At 41.9% G+C, this 20081-nt stretch overlaps 1 protein-coding gene across 1 annotated transcript in view; it reads left to right on the forward strand.

Moving 5' to 3' along the window:
• The first annotated feature begins 2748 nt into the window (after positions 1-2748).
• Positions 2749-20081, forward strand: part of NDRG1 (N-myc downstream regulated 1) — a 48319-nt gene continuing 30986 nt past the window's right edge. Inside the window, exon 1 of the mRNA XM_035124884.2 lies at positions 2749-2982. The gene's annotated coding sequence lies outside the window, so the exon portion shown is untranslated. The remainder of the gene's footprint in view (positions 2983-20081) is intronic.

Here is a 20081-nt window from a genome sequence, read left to right on the forward strand (position 1 = left end):
TATTTTGAGACGGGCAGTGGAATGCTGGCCCTGATGGGGAATCTAGATACTATGGAACTGACTGGATGCCGAGGAGTGGTGAGAAGCACCAGCCCAGGAACCTCAAAGGAAACCCCTAGGGGAAGAATACTCAGAGCCAGTGGATTGGTGATGAGATGATGATTTGTGGTCAGAGGGTGAAGATTGGGACGAGGAGGTGTTGGAAGCTGAAGACAACAGGGCTTAGTGAGCAGGAAGAGGGTGTGGCAGAAAGCAGTCCAGAATCAGAGGAAGAAGTGGAGGCTGGAAAGGAGGTAGGATGGTCAAGAGGCAGAGATCAGGAGGCCTTCTGAAGAAGCCAGGGAGTCTTCCTCTCCTGCTGCAACCAGCTGCCCTCTCCATGTGGTCTCCCAGAACCCAAAGAGGTATGAAGAGGGCAGAGCAAAGGCAGTCAAGATGAAGGAGTCTCAGGGGGAGGAGACTTAGAAAGCGACGGGAAGGCGGGATCCTTCAGTCCTCGCAACTGCCTCATTGGAGCAAGACCCACTGGGAAGAGTGGCAGTGATCACCTGTGTCTGCCGTGAGACCACAAAACACGGTTTGCACATGCAATGAGTGGGCACCTGCTGATTTTGCTGTTTTATATTGATCAATTGCTTTCTGTTTATTTTATTTTTCATTTTGTACCAATATGTTGCTCCCTGCTTTAGGGGCCTTTCAGAGCAAAAAAGTGGAGTACAGATGTCATTGTCAGACACCGACGCATAGCCCATACATACATTGCAGCCATTCTGATTTAATCTGTAAAAAATGCTTTGCCTAGCTAGGACTCTGGTGATTGTGGACAGAATTCAACTAAGTTGTTGCGTGAACAGAATGAGCTCTGTTTATGCAATAGGATTTGAAACTTATCCCCTGTGAATTTGCCTAACATTCTAACTTGGTGGCCATCCCTCTTGGGAGAGGATTCGTAAAGATTTGCGCTATCAGAACAGATAAAATATTTCCAGGAAAAAAATGTTTTCCTGCCTACAAGCTATATATATCAGGACCACTTGAGCACGATTTGCATGGACAGCTCTGTTTAAAATTGGAGCAAACACTTAGTGTGATGGCTGCTTCCCTTCTTGCTACCATGGGGGGGGGGGGGAAACCCTCAGTTGGCCAATAGCAGGATATATAAACAGTTCACACAGTCCGCAAAGTAGGAATACTGAAAGGAAAGTATAATATTGTGTTGTCCAGCAAGGAATTGTGTATTTTCATTCTCCCCACCACCACCCATACACTTTAATTTTGTCCTGGCATCCACTGCTTGTTTTCTGAGATGCTTTTGGGCAAGATATTATCAGTTCCTTTTTACTTATAGATGGCCTGGGGAGTGGGAGGTGTGTGTGGTGGGTTAGTTGCCTGCTGTCCCCCATCTTAGCCTCAATTTTGCCCTTGTAAACCGCAGTAAGGAGGATGGGGACATAACTAGCCTCTACCTGTCATTGGCAGGTCGCTGTGTGATCCAGGTCCCTTCACTGCCTCTCACCCAAACCTACCTCGCAGGGTGGTTGTGAGCATAAAGTGGAGAGAGCGGAGAACCAGCTACAGAGCTTGGATAGCTTAGTTGGTTAGAGCAGTGCTGATAATGCCCAGGGTTGCAGGTTCGGTCCCCGAAAGGGACAACTGCATATTCCTGCACTTCAAGGGGTTGGACTAGATGATCCTCAGGTTCCCTTCCAACTCTAAAATTCTATAATTCTACGGTTTTAGACCACGCTGCACTCTTTGGAGCAAAACGTGGTATTCAGTGCAACAGATTAATAAAATGTCTGTGCTAAAATCCACCATTCACCTGCCACACATGCGGTATCAAAGGAAGAGGTTAAGTGGGGAACTTTAAAATCCTGGAAAGTTTGACGCACAAACCGCTACAAGCGAGCGCTTTCTATTTTTCTTGTGCCTTGCCCGATCCTTGGGTGCGTTGACTCGTAGGCAAGTCCCACTTGAATGCTACGGTGGGGGTCTTCCAATAACCTGAATGATAACAATGTGCAGTCCGGATCCTCCTCGCTTTTGTTTCTACTGGAAAGCTAAATCTCCCCCACAGAAGAACTGAAGCTGGTTTTTCAAAATAAGCGCGCGCAGGCGCTGCCTTTTAATTCGCAATCCTCTCTGCACGCCCAGTTGCTGTCGTTCTGCTTTTGTTTTGTTTGCACTTTGCAATACCCTCTCTGCCCGTTTACTCTGGAGTAACTCCCGGTTTAATTCAACGGGACGGGCTAAGAAGCCTTTCCAAACTAGCGCGCGCATGCAGGCATCGCCTTTCAAAGTTTGCAAGCCTCTCTCTGCAACGCTTTAGCTGTTGCTTTTTTGCATTCTCCCAGCCCGGCTCCTGGGCAAGAAGAGGAGGAATCGGAGCTGCTGTGAACAGGCAAAGCAAGCGAAAACTGCATTTATGCAGATGCCCGCGGGAAAAAAGCCGCGCAAAGGGCCCGCGAAAGGGGCTCCGCGCAGCAACAGGTTGATTCCTTCGGTGAGATTGCGGAGGGGGCGGAGCTAGAACGATAGGCGTGGCTAGGAGGAGGAGAAGGAGCCGCGGGGGGGGGGGGGAGAAAGAGAGACGTGCGTGTGGTCCAGTCTTCCTTCCAGTGGGCGGGAGGAGGGCGTGGCCACGCCCGAGGCGTTGCATTCAAAGGTGGGCGCGAGCGAGGGGCGCGGCGCTCCCGGAGGAGGCGTGGCCCTGGGCCGGAGTTAACTTATAAAAGCTCGCGCGGCGCCCCTCGCGCGCCGACATCCAGAAAGCTCGGGAGGCGTTTGGTTTTTAGTTCTTCGCGCTCTCCCTCTCTCTCTCGAAGCCGCCGTTTCCTGGGAGACCTTCGTCGACGTTTTGCCTCTTTTTTTATTCGTTTAAACTTTTTGGTACTCCCCCCTCCACTTCCTCGCCTTATTGGGGGTCCGATTTCTGACGCGGATTTCTTGTGAGGAGACAGGCCCACCCCCCAATACCCCCAGGTAAGAGGCGAGGCGGAGGAACGGCGGTTGGCGCGTGCGCGTGTGTGGCGTTAACGGTTTCGATGGCAGGGTCGCGAGTTCGAATCCCGGGCGTAGCCGTTTATTTACGTTGGGTTTTGTCTTTAAGGACGGCCGGAGGGGGGGGGGGAGACGGGACACCCACCTGTCATCATCCTCTGTCGGATTCTGTCTAGCAGATTCAGAACGAAATGTCCCAACGACAGTTGTTTCAAACGGCTTTTTCTTTTTTTCTTGGTCATCATTTTTATTAAGTTTCCCAATTTTACATTTCCAAATAACAAACTTTGAAATGATCCAATGACTTCCCTTCTTCTCTTTCCATGGTTCATTTTACATGTCATATACATGTACCTGCATATTTTTACCGTAACCATTCAAGTCAGTTTTCCACTTTTACATCCATCAAAGATTGAATTTATCTTAATGCTGCAAACGTTTTCAGCTTGTACAGTTACAGTATTTTCGACATATTCAATAAATGTTTCCCAGTCGTCTTTAAATGGCTTTCTTTTGATCCTGAGTGCTCAGAAAAATCTGTCAAAATTTCTACTTTTAGTTAAGTATTTTTATTTATTTACTTGATTTTTTGGGGGGGTAAGCTCCCCCTGCCCCCTGTATTTCTCCCCAAGATGGTGGTTCTCCAAAGGGGAAAGGCGAGGTCCTTGCCTACCTTTCCCTTTGAAGGTGCCTTAAAAATCCTCCTTTCTCCTCCTGTGATTTCTTCCCTTCCATTTTATGTATTTATGTATTTTCTGTCTTACCTGCACCCCCCCCCCCCAGCTCACATCCTACTGCTCAAAAGTTGGGCCTGTTTTCTGCTGTTCTGGATCTTCTCTCTTTTCTTCCTTTCCTTCTCCCCTGGCCCAAACCATCCCAGTGTGAAGGTGACAGGTTCGATGTCTCTTTCAAGTCTCATTGTCACCTCAAATAATGGGCCATTCATTGTTGCTGGGTTTTTTAAAACAAACAAACAAGTCATAAACAGGTAGGAAAAGTCATATAAGTATCAAATAGATGATGGTAGCCCAGCATTATTACTATTTTTTAAGAAAATACACAAGGTTACGGGTCATCACTGTGCAAAGGATTCATAATAAACAATAAAGAATAGCTGATTGTCAACAGGGCTATTTGGATGACCCAAGAGAGTCTCTGTTACAGCAAACTGAATTCAGCTTCACAAAATCTTCTCTGATGTTGCCTCACATAACGGAACTTGCTTCTCTTTGGATGGTGGCAAAAGGGGACCCCTTCCCTGCCTTCAGGTATTTTTGTTTGGAGGAGGATAGATCTGTTCCAGTCTTCTTCTTGTCTCATTCTCTTACACTATCCCCCCACTTTATTAATTTTGAAATGGTTTACCCGTACTTTAATTGTTCATGACAGAAGAAGCAGCCTGTTGGATTAGACCAATATTTCATCTTCTGTTTCATCTCCCTGCAGCACCCTGTATCCAACAAATGGTCATTTAGTTGTCTCTGGAGAGCTCATAATGCGGGGCACAGCGGCAACAGGCCTCCTTTATTGTTGTTTCCCCTGCATCTGGTATTGAGTTATCCTGCGTTTGCACATGAAGGTTCTGCCTGGTCCTCGTGGTTAATGGATCTTTTCCTGAAAAGGCTATTTAGGTTTGCAGTTTTCAGGTGTATGAGGGTTAAGAAGGAATTGAACCATCTTTTTTTCCTTTATTAGCAGAGGGGGAAAGAGAAAAGAAGATGAGGAAAGCTAAGATGAAGCATTCACAAATCCCTTATGTTTAGGGGCAGTATAGACTTTAGTTCAATATTCTAGGCATGATGAGAAGTACTATTTCTTATTTCTATGAAGGGAGCAGAATGCTCTACTAGAGTGGTCTGAAGAGGAAAACAAGTTTGTCATGACCTATGCAGGGGTTAAACCCTGGCGTTTTCCCATGAAAGTTTTGGGGAAGAGTTGGATTCAAAGTGGATGGGGGCATCTTCATGGCTCTATTCCATCCACAAAAATAGATTGGTTGCAGTACCATACATCTATTAATAGATATTCCTCCAGGTGCTTGTTCTTTTTGTGGGTAAGATGAAAAATTTAAAAATATGCTCCAGATCTTCAATTCCAGAGGTGTAGCTGTTAGTCTGCTATAGCACACATAAAAACATGGCATACGTTTTCATGGACTTGAGCTCACTTCCTCAGTTGAAGTCAGCTCTAGTCCACAAAAAATGTATGCCACAACACATCTGGTAGTCTTTAAAGTGTCATGTGATTTTTAAATCACAATTTTGAATAGTTCTGATGCCATTCCCTTATAATTATTTGTTAGATATTTATTATTTTTATTAAATGAGACTCTGCTTTCCTCCTGCAACATGGCTACTTCTCTAGGAATTTACTAGTGCATGCGGTTTGTTTTTAATTGATGTGGTGAGGAAAGTGGTTACTGCCTGAAGTAGAGTAATGTATTTGTTGATTAAAGTATACATAGACTCTCAAGTGTTAGAAATGGCTGCTTGTCTGATGTATGTTGGCAAGTTTTCATAAAATGGGATGCTTGGGTGACTGGGGCTACCATGCAAAGCACATTAAGTTGGAATCAAGTATTTTCAAGTCTAAACATGTTCTTTTCTGGGGAAGAGTATAACAACCAAATTTATATACAGCCACCCATGAGTTTCCAAGTGTAGCAGCTTGGAAAACAGTGATGCCTGCTCTTATTCCTGGCACTGTGAGCATACAGTGGGATGACCGCAGATGTGCTTTGTTGTAAAATGGAAAGTTGTTTTTTTAAAATATGGAATCGTTTCTGAAGAAGTTATGCATGCACACGAAAGCTCATACCAATGACAAACTTAGTTGGTCTCTAAGGTGCTACTGGAAGGAATTTTAAAATTTTGTTTCGACTACGGCAGACCAACACGGCTACCTACCTCTAACTGGAATCATATCAGTTAGTGGTATGGAGGTAGATAGGAAGAGAGGAAGTGTTTTCCTTTAGATAAAAGGTAAAGAAAATGTCTTACATCCTGGAGCTCTCCTTCCAGTGGCACTCCAGTTTTATGGAGATCCTTGGTGTAGGGCTCCTCACATTTGCATGTAAAATAGAGAACAAAGGTCTGGTATTGGAAAGGACCTCTACAGGAAAGGAAATTCTAGCAGTTTGCGTTTTGACATCAAATGTTCTTCCTTGGAAAACAGTAGAAACAGCTGGAAACCTCTAGAAGTTAGCCAGTTGGGCTGGACTTGGAATAGGGAAACAAGTTGTCACTCTGTAGGGAGGTGGTGGCAGACACTGAAATTAGAACTGGCAAGTTGCAAACATTTATAAGCAGAACTGCAAAAAGTTGCAGCAGACTGTTTTTTCTTCAATTTCATTGGCCCCTTTGCTGCTGTTGTAGTTTACTAAAGACAGCTTGCTTTAGGAGTTATGCCCAGATCATCAAATCAAAGAAAAACACAAAAATGAATGCATAATTATAGCACCCCTTAAACTTGCCAGTGTTACTGTGTCTTCCTGCTTCCCTTTTCTATAAAAAGCTATGTAAAGAAATACTCCTGTTTCTACTAGACAACGGGATGACATACTTAAGCATTGTGAAATCTTTTTATATATATACTGTAATAATAATTCCAAAATGAGGTCCTCCAGTTGCAGTCAGATGGTGGCCAATGGAGTGTGTGTGGTTAACATAGAATCAAAGAATACTGTACAGTGCTCATCCCAGGAATCCATTTCCGGCAGCAAAACTGAGCCCACAGTCCTGTCACAGAATTCTGCTTCCGGTTTTCCTCGCCTCTCAATCTTTCGTAATCTCAGCAGCTGTTGCTTGGCCCTGTACTAGACTTCAATGAGGAAAGAAATTAAAGCCTGTAGTTTTAAACTGGTTTTGCGACTTGAAAGCTTATTGCAGATTTTTATACAGTATTGGTAAACAAGAGTTTGCATATATGACTCATAGGCAGGTTTCTATTGATCATGATCACAGGAGTTTTGCTATAAATAGCAACCAACTCCTTTAAATATCATCCCATATATTAAGATCTTCTTCTGAGGCCTTACTTCATGTGATACCACCTTTAGATCAAGTGGAAGAACAGGATCTGGCTTCATTCTCAAAAAATATACATTATTATGTTTTGCTGGGCCACTTAAAAACCTTCATTTTTGCTAAGGTGATTTTGATTTGATTAACTGGCTGCTCCTCTTGTATGTTAGTGTTGATATGCGTTTAACTATTTGAATACAGTGGTGCCTCGCTAGATGAATTTAATTCGTTCCACGGGTCTTTTCTTATAATGAAAAAATTCGTCTAGTGAGTCCCATAGGAATGCATTGAATTTTTTTCGCATTGTTTTTTTGCCCATAGGAACGCATTAATTGAATTTCAATGTATTCCTATGGGAAACCGCGATTCGCTAGACGAATTTTCATTTGTCTAGCGAGGCAACCTCCGCTCGAAAAATCCTTTCGTTAAGCGGAAATTTCATTAAGCAGGGCATTCGTTAAGCGAGGCACCACTGTAGAATCGTTTTAAATAGTGCCAGCCATCATGGAGATCTTCCTTGGGTAAAACAGCAGGGTACAAATATTTTAAAGGTAGTGCCTTGGGATATCTATGCAGGAGCAGTAACCAGCCCTGTCAAGCTATTTCCTCTGCAAGGCTGATTTGGGGATCACAGCCTGATTGATCCTTTACGAGGCAAAGGGGGTCTGAAGCAGCCAGCAGTGGGTGTTTGGGGGGGGACGACGACGGGACTTCTGGGTCCTTACCTTGAATAACTTGTCTGGTACTGAGGAAGTGCCTTGGGGATCTCTCCAGCAGCAGTGCAAGGGCAGACATAAGTGCACACTTGAAAACTGAGTACTGTAATGGGTGCTGTGGAAAAGTCAATACAGTACAGTGCTTGGGAGGACTGCATCCATAAGCTTTAGGAGGTTCTCTAACTTGATTGGTGAAAAAGCGAATTTCTGCTCCCTCTACTGGTAGCTCTTACATAGTTATATAGGAAGAGTGAATGCTGAAGCAAGGTCTTGTATTTAAAGGTGAATGAAAGAAAAAGCTTGTGGACAATGATTAATTACAGTGAGTAAAGATACTATGTGTGAGTACAATTCTTCCATAGTCAAATGAAGTGCCTATATTGTACAGTATGCATCTTTTCTACCCAGTTGGGGTCAAAACATTACAACTATTTCTAATTGGTGCCGCTCAACTGAAACCTCTACTTACTGCTCACTGATATAATTGATTTACTGCTGCGAACTCACAAAATTACTATAGCTGTTAAATTTATTATAACAACTAATCTTTTCAATGTTATGACTACTAATCAACAATATTTTTTTCTGCAATTGAATTTATTGTTACTATTGACTCCACTATTGACCTTACTACTGCAGAATTTACCAGTACTATTGATGCAGATTTTTATGGCTGCTGACTGATTTATTTATTTATTTAACAATTTGTTTGTTTAGCATTTTATATACTGCTTGGTTGTAAGAAAACCTCTAAGCAGTTTCTGACTTGGCTGTTATGGAAACATTCAGTGTCTTAATGCTTAATCAGTATTATTATTGATTTTGTGGGCATCTGGTTGGCCACTATGAGAACAGGATGCTGGTCTAGAGGGGCCTTTAACCCGATACAGTCCGATGTTATTCTTACAATATTGTTAATTTGTGTGGATTAAGGAATAAGATAAGGAGTTATTTAGGCACAACGTATTCATAATTGAATCTTTTAAAAAATTATTTCTCCAGTTTGGTTCATGATCAGCTATGTAGTTTTACTTAATATAGAATCTCTACAATAGCAGATAAACCTAGACCAGGCATCCCCAAACTGTGGCCCTCCAGATGTTTTGGACTACAGTTCCCATCTTCCCTGACCGCTGGTCCTGTTAGCTAAGAATCATGGAAGTTGTAGGCCAAAACATCTGGAGGGCCACAGTTTGGGGATGCCTGACCTAGACTCTTCAGCAGGTAAAATAAATTACAATATCAAAATGTGTTGGGGAAGCTGGAACCATTATAAAAACATTGCAGGAGTACAGGGTTGAATTCAGACACAGTGAACTCAACAGAACTAGTTACAGGTAGGTGTTGGTCTGATGTAGTCGAAACAAAAAATAAATAAATAAATTCCTTCCAGTAGCACCTTAGAGAACCAACTAAGTTTGTCATTGGTATAAGCTTTCGTGTGCATGCACACTTCTTCAAATACACTGAAACAGAAGTCACCAGACCCTTATATATAGTGAGAGGGTGGAGAGGGGTATTACTCAGAAGGGTGGTGGGAATGGATGATTGGCTAATAGGAGTGGTAAACCTGTTGACGACTGTTAACGACTGCAATTGGTCTTGCAGGACTGACCATACATAAGGGTCTGGTGACTTCTGTTTCAGTGTATCTGAAGTAGTGTGCATGCACACGAAAGCTCATACCAAACGTAGTTGGTCTCTAAGGTGCTACTGGAAGGAATTTTACTTTTATTTTTTGTAAGTCCCACTGATTTCAGTGGGTCTTCTCAAAATATAACTTAAGCCACTTCCAGACATGTTATTTTTCAGGTATAGACTTTTGCAGTAAATAAATTGATAGGGAAATGAACTGGTAACTGTGAGGTAACAATTGCTGTATGTGACATCATGTGACTTTACCACAAACAAACCAGAATGAATGGTGAATAAACAACAGGTGTTGTATAACCTTACCACAAACTTTGTGCAAACAAATTGGGATTACTGATCAATAAATACGGCTTTTGGGAACAGCCTAGCTCTGGATTCAGCTCAGAGCTTCTAATTATTGAGGATTCGCTACTGAAGATGTTTGGGCTATACTTTCAAATGAATGTTTGCGGTGGAAAATAAAGGTAATGGAAAGGGAAAATTATGAGAAGTGTCAGAAGAAAAGTTGAAACAAAATGAGGGAAAACTGCTGAAAATGCAGGGAGAAAGATAAGAAATTAGGGAAGATAATCTGTTTGGTTAAAATGGTTAAAGGGTTTGAGTCAAAGGTGGTGAATTACAAACTAAGCTACAGGATTATGGACAAAAATGAAAGTTGCATTACAGTAAAAACAAAACAAAAAATTCATTCCAGTAGCACCTTAGAGACCAACTAAGTTTGTCATTGGTATGAGCTTTCGTGTGCACGCACACTTCTTAAGATACACTGAAACAGAAGTCACCAGACCCTTATATATAGTGAGAGGGTGGGGAGGGGTTTTATTCAGAAGGGTGGTGGGAATGGGTGATTGGCTGATAGGTGTGGTAAACCTGTTGATGACTGTTGACAACTGCAATTGGTCTTACAGGAAGAAGCAAGGGGTGAGATGGCTAAAGATAGCTTTAGCATGTATAATGAGATAAGAATCTAATGTCTCTATATTCCCACCACCCTTCTGAGTAATACCCCTCCCCACCCTCTCACTATATATGTCTGGTGACTTCTGTTTCAGTGTATCTGAAGAAGTGTGCATGCACATGAAAGCTCATATCAATGACAAACTTAGTTGGTCTCTAAGGTGCTACTGGAAGGAATTTTTTAATTTTGTTTTGACTACGGCAGACCACACGGCTACCTACCAGTAACTAGCATTATAGTAAAGTTAGGGCTGAGCCACAGTTACAAAGAGATGATGTAGTAAGATTGAAGACAAGAGTAAATAATGTCATTTTGTAGTTAGAAAAGCAAGTAGAAAGTTGAGAGGTCTCCTGAAAGTCAAGATTTTATAGAGCATTTTTAGACAGCCTGGTCTCCCTTGGTGTGCTGTTGAAACTGAAAAAGCATTAGGATTCCACAAGTATTCACAGTGAAAGAAAATGCCTAGAGATACTATTGACATTTTTCAGTGCTAGGGCAGCAGCCTTCCCTGACAGATGTCATCCAGATGTTTTAGACTACAGCTCCCATCAGCCCTGACCATCAACTTTGCTGGCTGAGCCTGATGGAGTTGTAGATAAGAACATCTGGAGGGTGCCAGGTTAGGAAAGGCTGTGTCAAGGTGAAAGGTCCTTTTAATGGATTGTTTTTAATTAACCACTGGGGAGATCTGTCTTGAATAGAAAAGCAAAATATAAATACAGAATTGCTAATTGACAAGGAAATGCCATGCTTGTGGCCAGCAGCTGTTAGACACAGAATGTTGTACTAAATGGACCATTGTCTAATCCACAAAGGTAGTTATTGAGCTATGTCTAATCATAATTTATAGAAAAAAGAGTGGGTGCTTTTATTTTGCAAGCTTTTGTGCTTGCAAATCTTAAAGCAGCAGCACGTTAGCAGAACTGACAGCTGCAATGTTTTGCACAATGTTTATAGTTTTACCTGAAACTGATCAGGGGCTGATTAAAGGAGACAAGCAAGAACCTTTTAATGGAACCTGTTAGGGGGCAGTCCTAAAGATCCACCAGGATGAGCAAGTTAGGATGTAGCACCTTTCTGGCTGTGTCCCCAGCTGTGGCTCAGCTGAAGATACACCAAAGCAACTTAGCCAGGGGTGCTGAAGCTGTCTGAACTGAGACTTGTGTAAATCTTCAAAAGCAGACATGGTGAGGACAGGACTTGGCAGGGGGAACTTAAGGTGGATCCTAGTTCTGTTCACATGTCCTGGCAAACTGGCAGAATTTGCATCATCAAAAAGGGTAATGCAAGTCAAACTATATTTAAAAGTCTTGTTCTCCCTCTGCTAGGCTTGGGCTGGCTCAGCTGGCAGTAGCTTTGCTCCTGAATCGAGTCTGAATCTGGTTTAACTTTACTGTATATAAATTCTTTGGATGGTGATAATAAATTTAAGAGTTCCAGAAGCAAACTCCAGTTACAAACTCATTGGGCAGCCCTAGGCAATTCATTTCTTCTCAATCTCTGGCCCATAGCTACATATGGATACAATATGGCTTAACTGCCATGCTGAGGTGTCAGAATATGGGATTTCTGCCACTGTAGATGTCATAAACAGCAATTGTGAAGCGTCATGATCAGCATAGACTCCAATTCTGGGATATATGTGTTTGAAGTTAGAACCTTTGCTATCAAAGTACAATGCAGTCTAGTTTATAGAGAAGAAAAGTGCTTTCTTTCACTGACCTTGGAGATGTGAAAGGCCATTGTGGCCAGACCTCATTAACATATATAATCTTACTGACTGGCAGCCTTAATCTTAGCATATTTATATACTGTGTGCAGTAAGCCAAACTTGCTGATAAGCATATTGTGACATTTCTGGGACCCCCCCCCCCCCAATAAGAAGCGCTTGTCTCACGTTACCAAGGTTAGTCTCTCTGCAGCTATGCTGAGTCCAGCCAGCAAGTACATCTGTACAAGACACATGGGTGAGATAAATTTATCACAGAATCCGACCAGAACATAACACAATACAAAATAAAAAAATTCCTTCCAGTAGCACCTTAGAGACCAACTAAGTTTGTCATTGGTATGAGCTTTCGTGTGCATACACACTTCTTCAGATACTTCTTTGCATGAAATGGAAGTCCATCACAATACAGTACGGTACAATTAAAACATTAGCTTATATTTATTTAGGAACATAATGTTCAGAAGTGGTCATTTTATTCAGAATTATTGAGTTCTGATTTACTGACCCTTCATAATTGTTATTCCAACTCTTACATATGGTTTCATTATTATTCCCGTTTCATCCCCCCTTTCCCTCTGCTTCCTTTGCAACCACAACTCTGCCATTTTCCAAGCAGCATTCCTTACCAGTCGTTTGCTCTAACTGCCCAATATTTAATAATAATAATAATATAAATAATATATTATTTATACCCTGCCCATCTGGCCGGGCCTCCCCAGCCTCTCTGGGAGGCCTCCAACAGACATCAAAACACAATAATCTATTAAACATTAAAAGCTGCCTTCAGATGTCTCCATCCCACTCCCCTACTGTCAATCATTCTTCCACTTGCTCTTCTGTTACAGTTTGTAATAGGATGAATTGTTTGGTGGACTGGCTAAGTTTAGGTATGTTAAATGCTGCTGTGTACATCTAGGTCATGTTTACAAAAGTGGGGGTATTGAGAAGAGGACTGATGGGGCTGGGCTTGTAATAGATAAAGTAAACTCCTGATGTCAAATTGCTGCTAAGAGGATTTTGATGTTTCAGCAGGCAAATGCAAATCTTCTAAAATGGTTGAATTGGAGAGAAAACATTCAGACTGCCAAATGTATTCCCCTGGATTATTTCAGAATGTTTGTCACACAAGATGATTCCTGAACATTGCAGAGCTGACCAGCTCCATGCGGAAGCCCTGACCAGTTGAGAAGCACACTGTTTTGCAGAGTTGCCATCATGCTGAAGGTGCTAAATGGATCTTGATAACTGCCAGGATGGGTTCATTGTTTAATTAACAAGTAGCATTTTCTGAAAAGGTTTGCATAAGCTAAGAAGCGCTTAGTATGTTAACTTTTGGTTTATTGGACGTTTACTTATTCAGGCAGAAAATCAATATATAAATCTAAATATATAAATTATGGGCGAGAAGATGAATCAATATCCTTGCTTTCTTCAGCTGGATTCCCCCCACCCCCAGTTGACTCCACTTGGACTTGCATGTTTTGGAGGGTAAAATGAGAAGTTACGAAAAGCCACATGACTGCCACCAAAAACAGTGTATTTCTGCCACTCATGTCTGGCTTTCTTTCTGCTCCTCCATGACATAATCTAATGAAATGTGTGGTGGGATATGATAGCATGGGTTCCCCTGCTCCACATCACTGGTAGACATGGGAGAAGAAATGTGATTTGTTTTTTGGCAGCTTGGAAGGGTATTACGGTAGCTACATGGAGACTGCTGTTTAACATCTAAGTTACACTCCTGAGTTGATTCCAAGCACAGTTTCTTTAAGCCAGCATTTCTACAGCAGTTCTTGCACTAATTTGTGTCTACAGTATTTAAAGCTAAGGTGTTTTGGACTACAATTCCCATCACCCCTGACCACTGGTCCTGTTAGCTGGAGATCATGGGAGTTGTAGTCCAAAACATCTGGAGGGCCGAAGTTTGGGGGTGCCTGGTTTAGACCTTCTATAATGAACGCCTTCAAGATATCAATGAACTAAGGTGATTTAACTCAGTTTGCCTTTGCTTTGTGAGCTATCCCTTCAAGAATAATTGCAAAAATATTTGAATGCTTTTTAGGTTTCCTCCATCTTACTTGCAAGCAGGCAACTGAAGTTCAAGTATTAAAATTCAATTTAATCCCTGTAACTTGGAAAATAATGTGCTCAGCTTAGTTCCAAGAAGCCTCAGTTTGCAGGCATATGGCAGAAATATGCACGACAAACACTATACATCCAACATGTGAAAGCATGGGAGTTGTAGTCCAAAACATCTGGAGGGCCGCAGTTTGGGGATGCCTGGTCTAAACTGTTGCCAGAGAATCTGTTGGTTGCAGCAAAACTTGTTCTGGTCAGCTATTGAGAAGCAGGTGATATACTGTACTTAAAATGATAGATAAGACGATTGAGACCAAATAGTGAATCAGACAAAAGGCCTATCTTGTTTACCCACAACCAGATGCCTAAGGGGAAGCTCAGGGACAGGACATGATGGCAATAGCATTATTGTGCTGTTTCCCAGCAACTGGTACTTAGAAACAATTCTGTCTCTGATCATAGAGGTAGCATATAGTGACCATGAATTGTATTCATTGCTAGTCTTATCCTCCATAAATTAGTCTAAGCCTCTTAGAGCTATCAAATTAATTGGTGAAAGTTATAGAGCTATCAAATTAATTGGTGAAAGTTATAGATGTAGGTAGTGAAAGATGGGTAGATAAATGAAAATTAGAAATTGATATGGGAACAGGAGTGACTTCTTACAGAAATGGCATGGTTTTTTTGGTTCATTGGAATATACATCAAGGAAAAGAGACTTTGGGTTTACCTTCTTATGTGATTCTATAGATTTGGCATACTTTTCAACTGTATAGGTCAATTATTTCTTGTCTTTATGGATGCACGTTTGCTTGGTTTTATGTTCTGTTTTCTTTATTTTCCCTCTGTGTATGTTTTAAAACAACAACCAGTGATGTACAACCTTGAAATAATTGCAGTGCTGGAAAAAAATAGCTTTATAATTTGTTGGGTAGAACTTTATTTGGAGACATATTTTTTAAAGAGATGAAAGTGATTTGAGATATTTTGTTTCTCATGGTATGCACATCTGTTTATTTCCCATTGTTGCCTCTGCTCAGAGATGGTTTTTATTATTTCAGAGATGAAAGTGGATGCGTACACATTTCAAGCAGCAATTTTGTTTTCAAACCATATTCAACCCTTAAAAAAACTAGCCCTCCTTCTTTCTTTCATTGTGACTACTAGTTTGGGAAGGAAATAATCCTCCGTGGGGTGCTGAAAAGCAGAAAAAAGCAATTCTTTATTGGGTGGGTGGGTGAGTGGGTGGTCCCTTGCAAGCAACCTAAAGAAATATTTGTAATAATTCTGGCCAGTAACGATGTAGAAAATAGTGAATGCAAGCCAAACTAAAGCTAAGGAAAGTAAAATAAGATATCCCCTGATATTAGCAGTAACAAAGTCCCAAAGAACATACTGTAGTTGAACAATAAACTGAAAGGGAAGAGGTGAAGGGGGTTGGTTCACAAGAACTCTGATGAAGTTCAAGGTTCTGGGAGATAGTAAAGTTATTTACTCTGGCAAAGCAAAGTTAGCAATGTGGTTTGTGAGTTTTCAGGTTAGGGAATTCTTGTGCATAGTTTTTTTAAAATAAAAAATTGAACAGAGAACTTGTTTTTAGACTGGGGTATGATAATCGAAAGATTTAAAAAGAAATTTGCAGGTAGAGAATATTTCTCCAAGCAGACACCTGTTGGTAGCTCAGTTATCACTTTTGTGGTGGTGGTCCCAGATAACAGAAAGCTTAACTCTTTTAGCTTAGCTGACTTGCTTATGATTATGGTGGTTCTGTTGATTTAGATTGATCCATACATATGCAAATGTGCACAGGTTTTTCATTGTGTGCATGTGCAGTTTCTAATATGGTCCACAAACCAATTTAATATACACAAGGATAAAAATGCAGATAGTGGTGAAAGGTAGCTTACATATACTGAAATGGTCTGCTTTGAGGAAGAATTGTTCTTGGGAATTTTATTGCAAGAAGGGGGGGGCAAGTCATCAGTATTACAAGTCAATCTGTATCAGTGATTGGTAACAGTGACTATTTTAATATGCAAAACAAATACAAAGTGCTAGCTAACTATCCAGATAATCAAAAATTCAAAGTAAAAAAATACAAGAACTCTAGATATTTCACAAAGGTAAATTAAGCATCAGTAGTACCTATACAGTTTGCAAAGGATCACTGAGCCTAGGGCTTGCTGATCAGAAGGTTGGCGGTTCGAATCCCTGTGACGGGGTGAGCTCCCGTTGCTTGGTCCCAGCTCCTGCCAACCTAGCAGTTCGAAAGCATGTCAAAATGCAAGTAGATGAATAGGAACCGCTACAGCGGGAAGGTAAACGGCGTTTCCATGTGCTGCTCTGGTTTGCCAGAAGCGGCTTTGTCATGCTGGCCACATGACCTGGAAGCTATACACCGGCTCCCTCGGCCAATAATGCGAGATTAGCGCGCAACTCCAGAGTCGGTCACGACTGGACCTAATGGTCAGGGGTCCCTTTACCTTTACCTAATACCTATACAGTTTGCAAAAATTAGATTCTGAGCTGTTTATGACCTTCCCTTCTTGAAGTCAGAGTTAGAAATCAAAATTTTGGATTTCTTTGTATTAATATTACATAATTGGAGAAAGATTTTAACATGCCTCACAAAATATTTCTCAAATGTTCTGTTAAAAATGTGAGAAGGCAATAGAGCAAAGCCAGCCGCCTTTAACTTTAGGATATAATAAAGGATTAATCCAGTTACAATTTGGAAAACAGATTAGTGCTTGCAGATGAGAGATGTTGAAGTTCTGATTCTAAGGCTTTAATGTTACATAAACTTGGGAATAAGGTCTGTTGAATTCATTGGTACTTTGTTTTCCACATAAACTAGGGAGAATTTGAGTTGGAATTGACTTTAGTTTGGGTTAGGTTGATAATTTTTCTGTTGCCACAGATTATCTGTGTTTGCAATAGCTATGGTCTGTCCAGCTTTCAGTGGGAAATGTCATTTGTATGGTTACATATAAAAATGCACATATCCTCAGTGTGACTGCACACATTTGGAAATATATAGATGTTCTGATGCAGTTTTTAATAGTATTTTGAAATTCTGTAAAATGTGCATAAAATGTGGATCTTTTGATAAATGGTGGCGTATGAATCAAATTCAATAAATAGATGAACTTCTGTGAATCTGGATTCGCAGATTTTTGACACTTCCTAATTTGTCCATTCAGGCATTTTCTGGTTACTTTTAACCAGGCATACTCTGGTTACAAGCTTTTAGCGCAATTGTTTGGCTGTTGTAGAGTTATTTTATTTCACAAAATTTATTTATCGCTCGAGGGAACTTATAGCTGCTTCAGGATGCTGATGTATGTGTTGTATTTTAAACTACTGTCATGACTAAGTCGCCATAGTCTCTTCTGTGTAGGGGTGGTATAGAATTTATTTATTTTTTAAAAGAATTTGGTTTCTGTGCGTCTAGAACAGTTAGATAACAGCCTCTGGAAAAATTGTAGAATATGGGTATAATAAAGATACAGTTGAGAGACTAGAACAAGTAGAGTACCATAGATGTAGTAAGGATTACCCATTGTCCCTTATAACTGCTGGAATATGAAGAACCATGTTCCAAAATATATTTATTAAAAAATTGTTTCCTGCTATTCCTTCCAGAGGAACCCAAGGTGGCAAACAGCTGAATGTTAAAACGGTAAAATTTAAAATCAAATAAAAACCCATTTAAAACAATTTGAAATCAGTGTTTTTAATTCACTGTTGCCACAGCCAGTATCTCTCAGCCATCAAATATCACTGAAGCTGCAGTAACTTGAAGCAGGGCTTTAATGTGGCTGCCCCTGTTTTGTGGAATATCATTCCTGTCCTACCTTGACAGACACCTGCACTGTCCAGAAACAATTGAAGACATAGCCACAGATTTCCCCAACTGGATAAATAGGTCTTTACCACGAGTGTTTACTTTGTATGGTTTCAGTTTTGTTTTAAATGTATTTGATGTTTTTGTTCTTTGAGCTGTTTCTGATGATCTTCAGTGTACATCTCCAAGGCAGTTTCTTAGAAGGTGATTGATAGATCAGTGACAGGAATAATATGCTTGTTAACAGGATGTTGTTAAATTTCAACTGAAGTTCAGTAATGAAGGCGACAGGCTCACCTCACTAAGGGGGGCATTCCACAAAAAACATCAATACGTTAAATACTTTTCTCTATATTCCCTCTCCAATAGGAGCTGTTAAACAAGATGTGGCTTGTAAGATTATTGATCCTAATTCTACTTTACATACATTGTGGAAACAATGAAACAAAAGTGATATAGCACCTGAGAACAAGCTTGAATGCAAGAATTTTTGAGAGGGTTTGGGGACTGAAGGTGAAGGGTGTGTGTTGGCTGCCTTAAGTACCAGAGCTCAGGGTACTACAAATGCTGGGAAGAATTATATTCACAGATGGCAACCTCCACTCTTGTCTCTGTGCTACCCTGTTTCTCCTAAAAAAAGACACCGTCTTATATTTATTTTACTATGGCTATGGCTTATTTTCGGGGGGTGTCTTATTTTTTTAATTACCGGTAAGTACTGTATGGTACTCCTCCTGCCGCGGCCGGCGTTGCTGCTGCTGGGTCCCGCTGGCTTCGGGCGTGTGGCGCTGCCGGGCGCCGACCCGGCAGGCCTCCTCCTCCTAGCTCCCGGAGGCTCGGGGCGCTCCGCTGCTGGGTGCCGACCCGGCAGGCGTCCTCCTTCCTCCTCCTGCCGGCTCCCGGAGGCCCAGGGAGCAGGGTCCCACTGGCTTGGGTCACTTGGCGGACTCACTCCACGCGGCGCCGACCTGGCAAGCACCCTTCTCTTCCTGCCGCAGCTCGGTGCCCGGAACTGGCTGCTGCTGCTGAAGCGCCGATAAAGCGCCTAGCAGCGCGTGCCGTGTGGAGCCTCGAGCCAGCAGGACCCAACTGTAGCGCTGACAAAGCACCTAGCAGCGCCGCACAGAGCACCCCGAGCCGCAGCAGCAGGAGGAGGATTCAAAGTGCTACAGAGCACTGCTGGGTCCCGCTAGCTTGGGACGCTCTGCTTTGTGCTGCTGGGCGCTTTGTCGGCGCTTCAGCGGCGCGCGCTGCTGGGTCTCACTGGTTTGGGGCTCCACGCAGTGTGCTGCTGGGCATTGCTGGGTCTCGCTGGCTCGGGGCTCCACTCGGCACACGCTGCTGGGTGTTTTGGCGGGGCTGCAGCAGTGGCAGCATCCGGTTCCGGGCCCCAACCCGGCAGGCCTCTTCCTCTTCCTTGGCGCCCTCCAGAACTGCGCCTAGCACTCCGGCTTATTTTCGGGGTATGTCTTATATTTTTTCAACGGATGAAAATCCTGCCATGGCTTATTTTATAGGTACGTCTTATTTTATGAGAAACACGGTACATGTTGTTAAGCCATGAGAGGAGGGAGCCTCTACAGATGGAGGTGAGAACTACACCAGTGGTATATTTGGCTCTTGGAAGACTCAGGCTGTGGAGTCACAATGCATAGTCATGCTTTTCAAGGTCGCACAGTGACTTTGTTTTCTCCTTCCCCGTTTGGCATAAGTACGTGATCCATTCGAAGGGGAATTTTCTACACAATTAAGGGTCATTAATTCTAACAAGATTGACAGTGTTGAGCTTTAATCCTTAACTAGATTGGCCACAATTGCATTAATGAGACTGAGGTTGATGGGAACCTATTATGACTGCATAAGCAGGCTATTCTATTTAGAAGACCTTATGACCTATAAAGTAGCAAAAGGTGGAGAGGGGCCCCAGTAGAGAACCTTGTTAAAATTCATCTGTAAATTTGCTAGCATGAATAACCACAGATATAAAACAAGGTTTGTATTTTGGCCTCTTGAACACAGGAATTCCCCCCAAAGTACATATAAAATAAGTATTCTAATTATGCAGTTATGTTTC

The sequence above is a fragment of the Zootoca vivipara genome, chromosome 8 (genome assembly GCF_963506605.1).
Source record: "Zootoca vivipara chromosome 8, rZooViv1.1, whole genome shotgun sequence".
Lineage (NCBI taxonomy): Eukaryota > Metazoa > Chordata > Lepidosauria > Squamata > Lacertidae > Zootoca > Zootoca vivipara.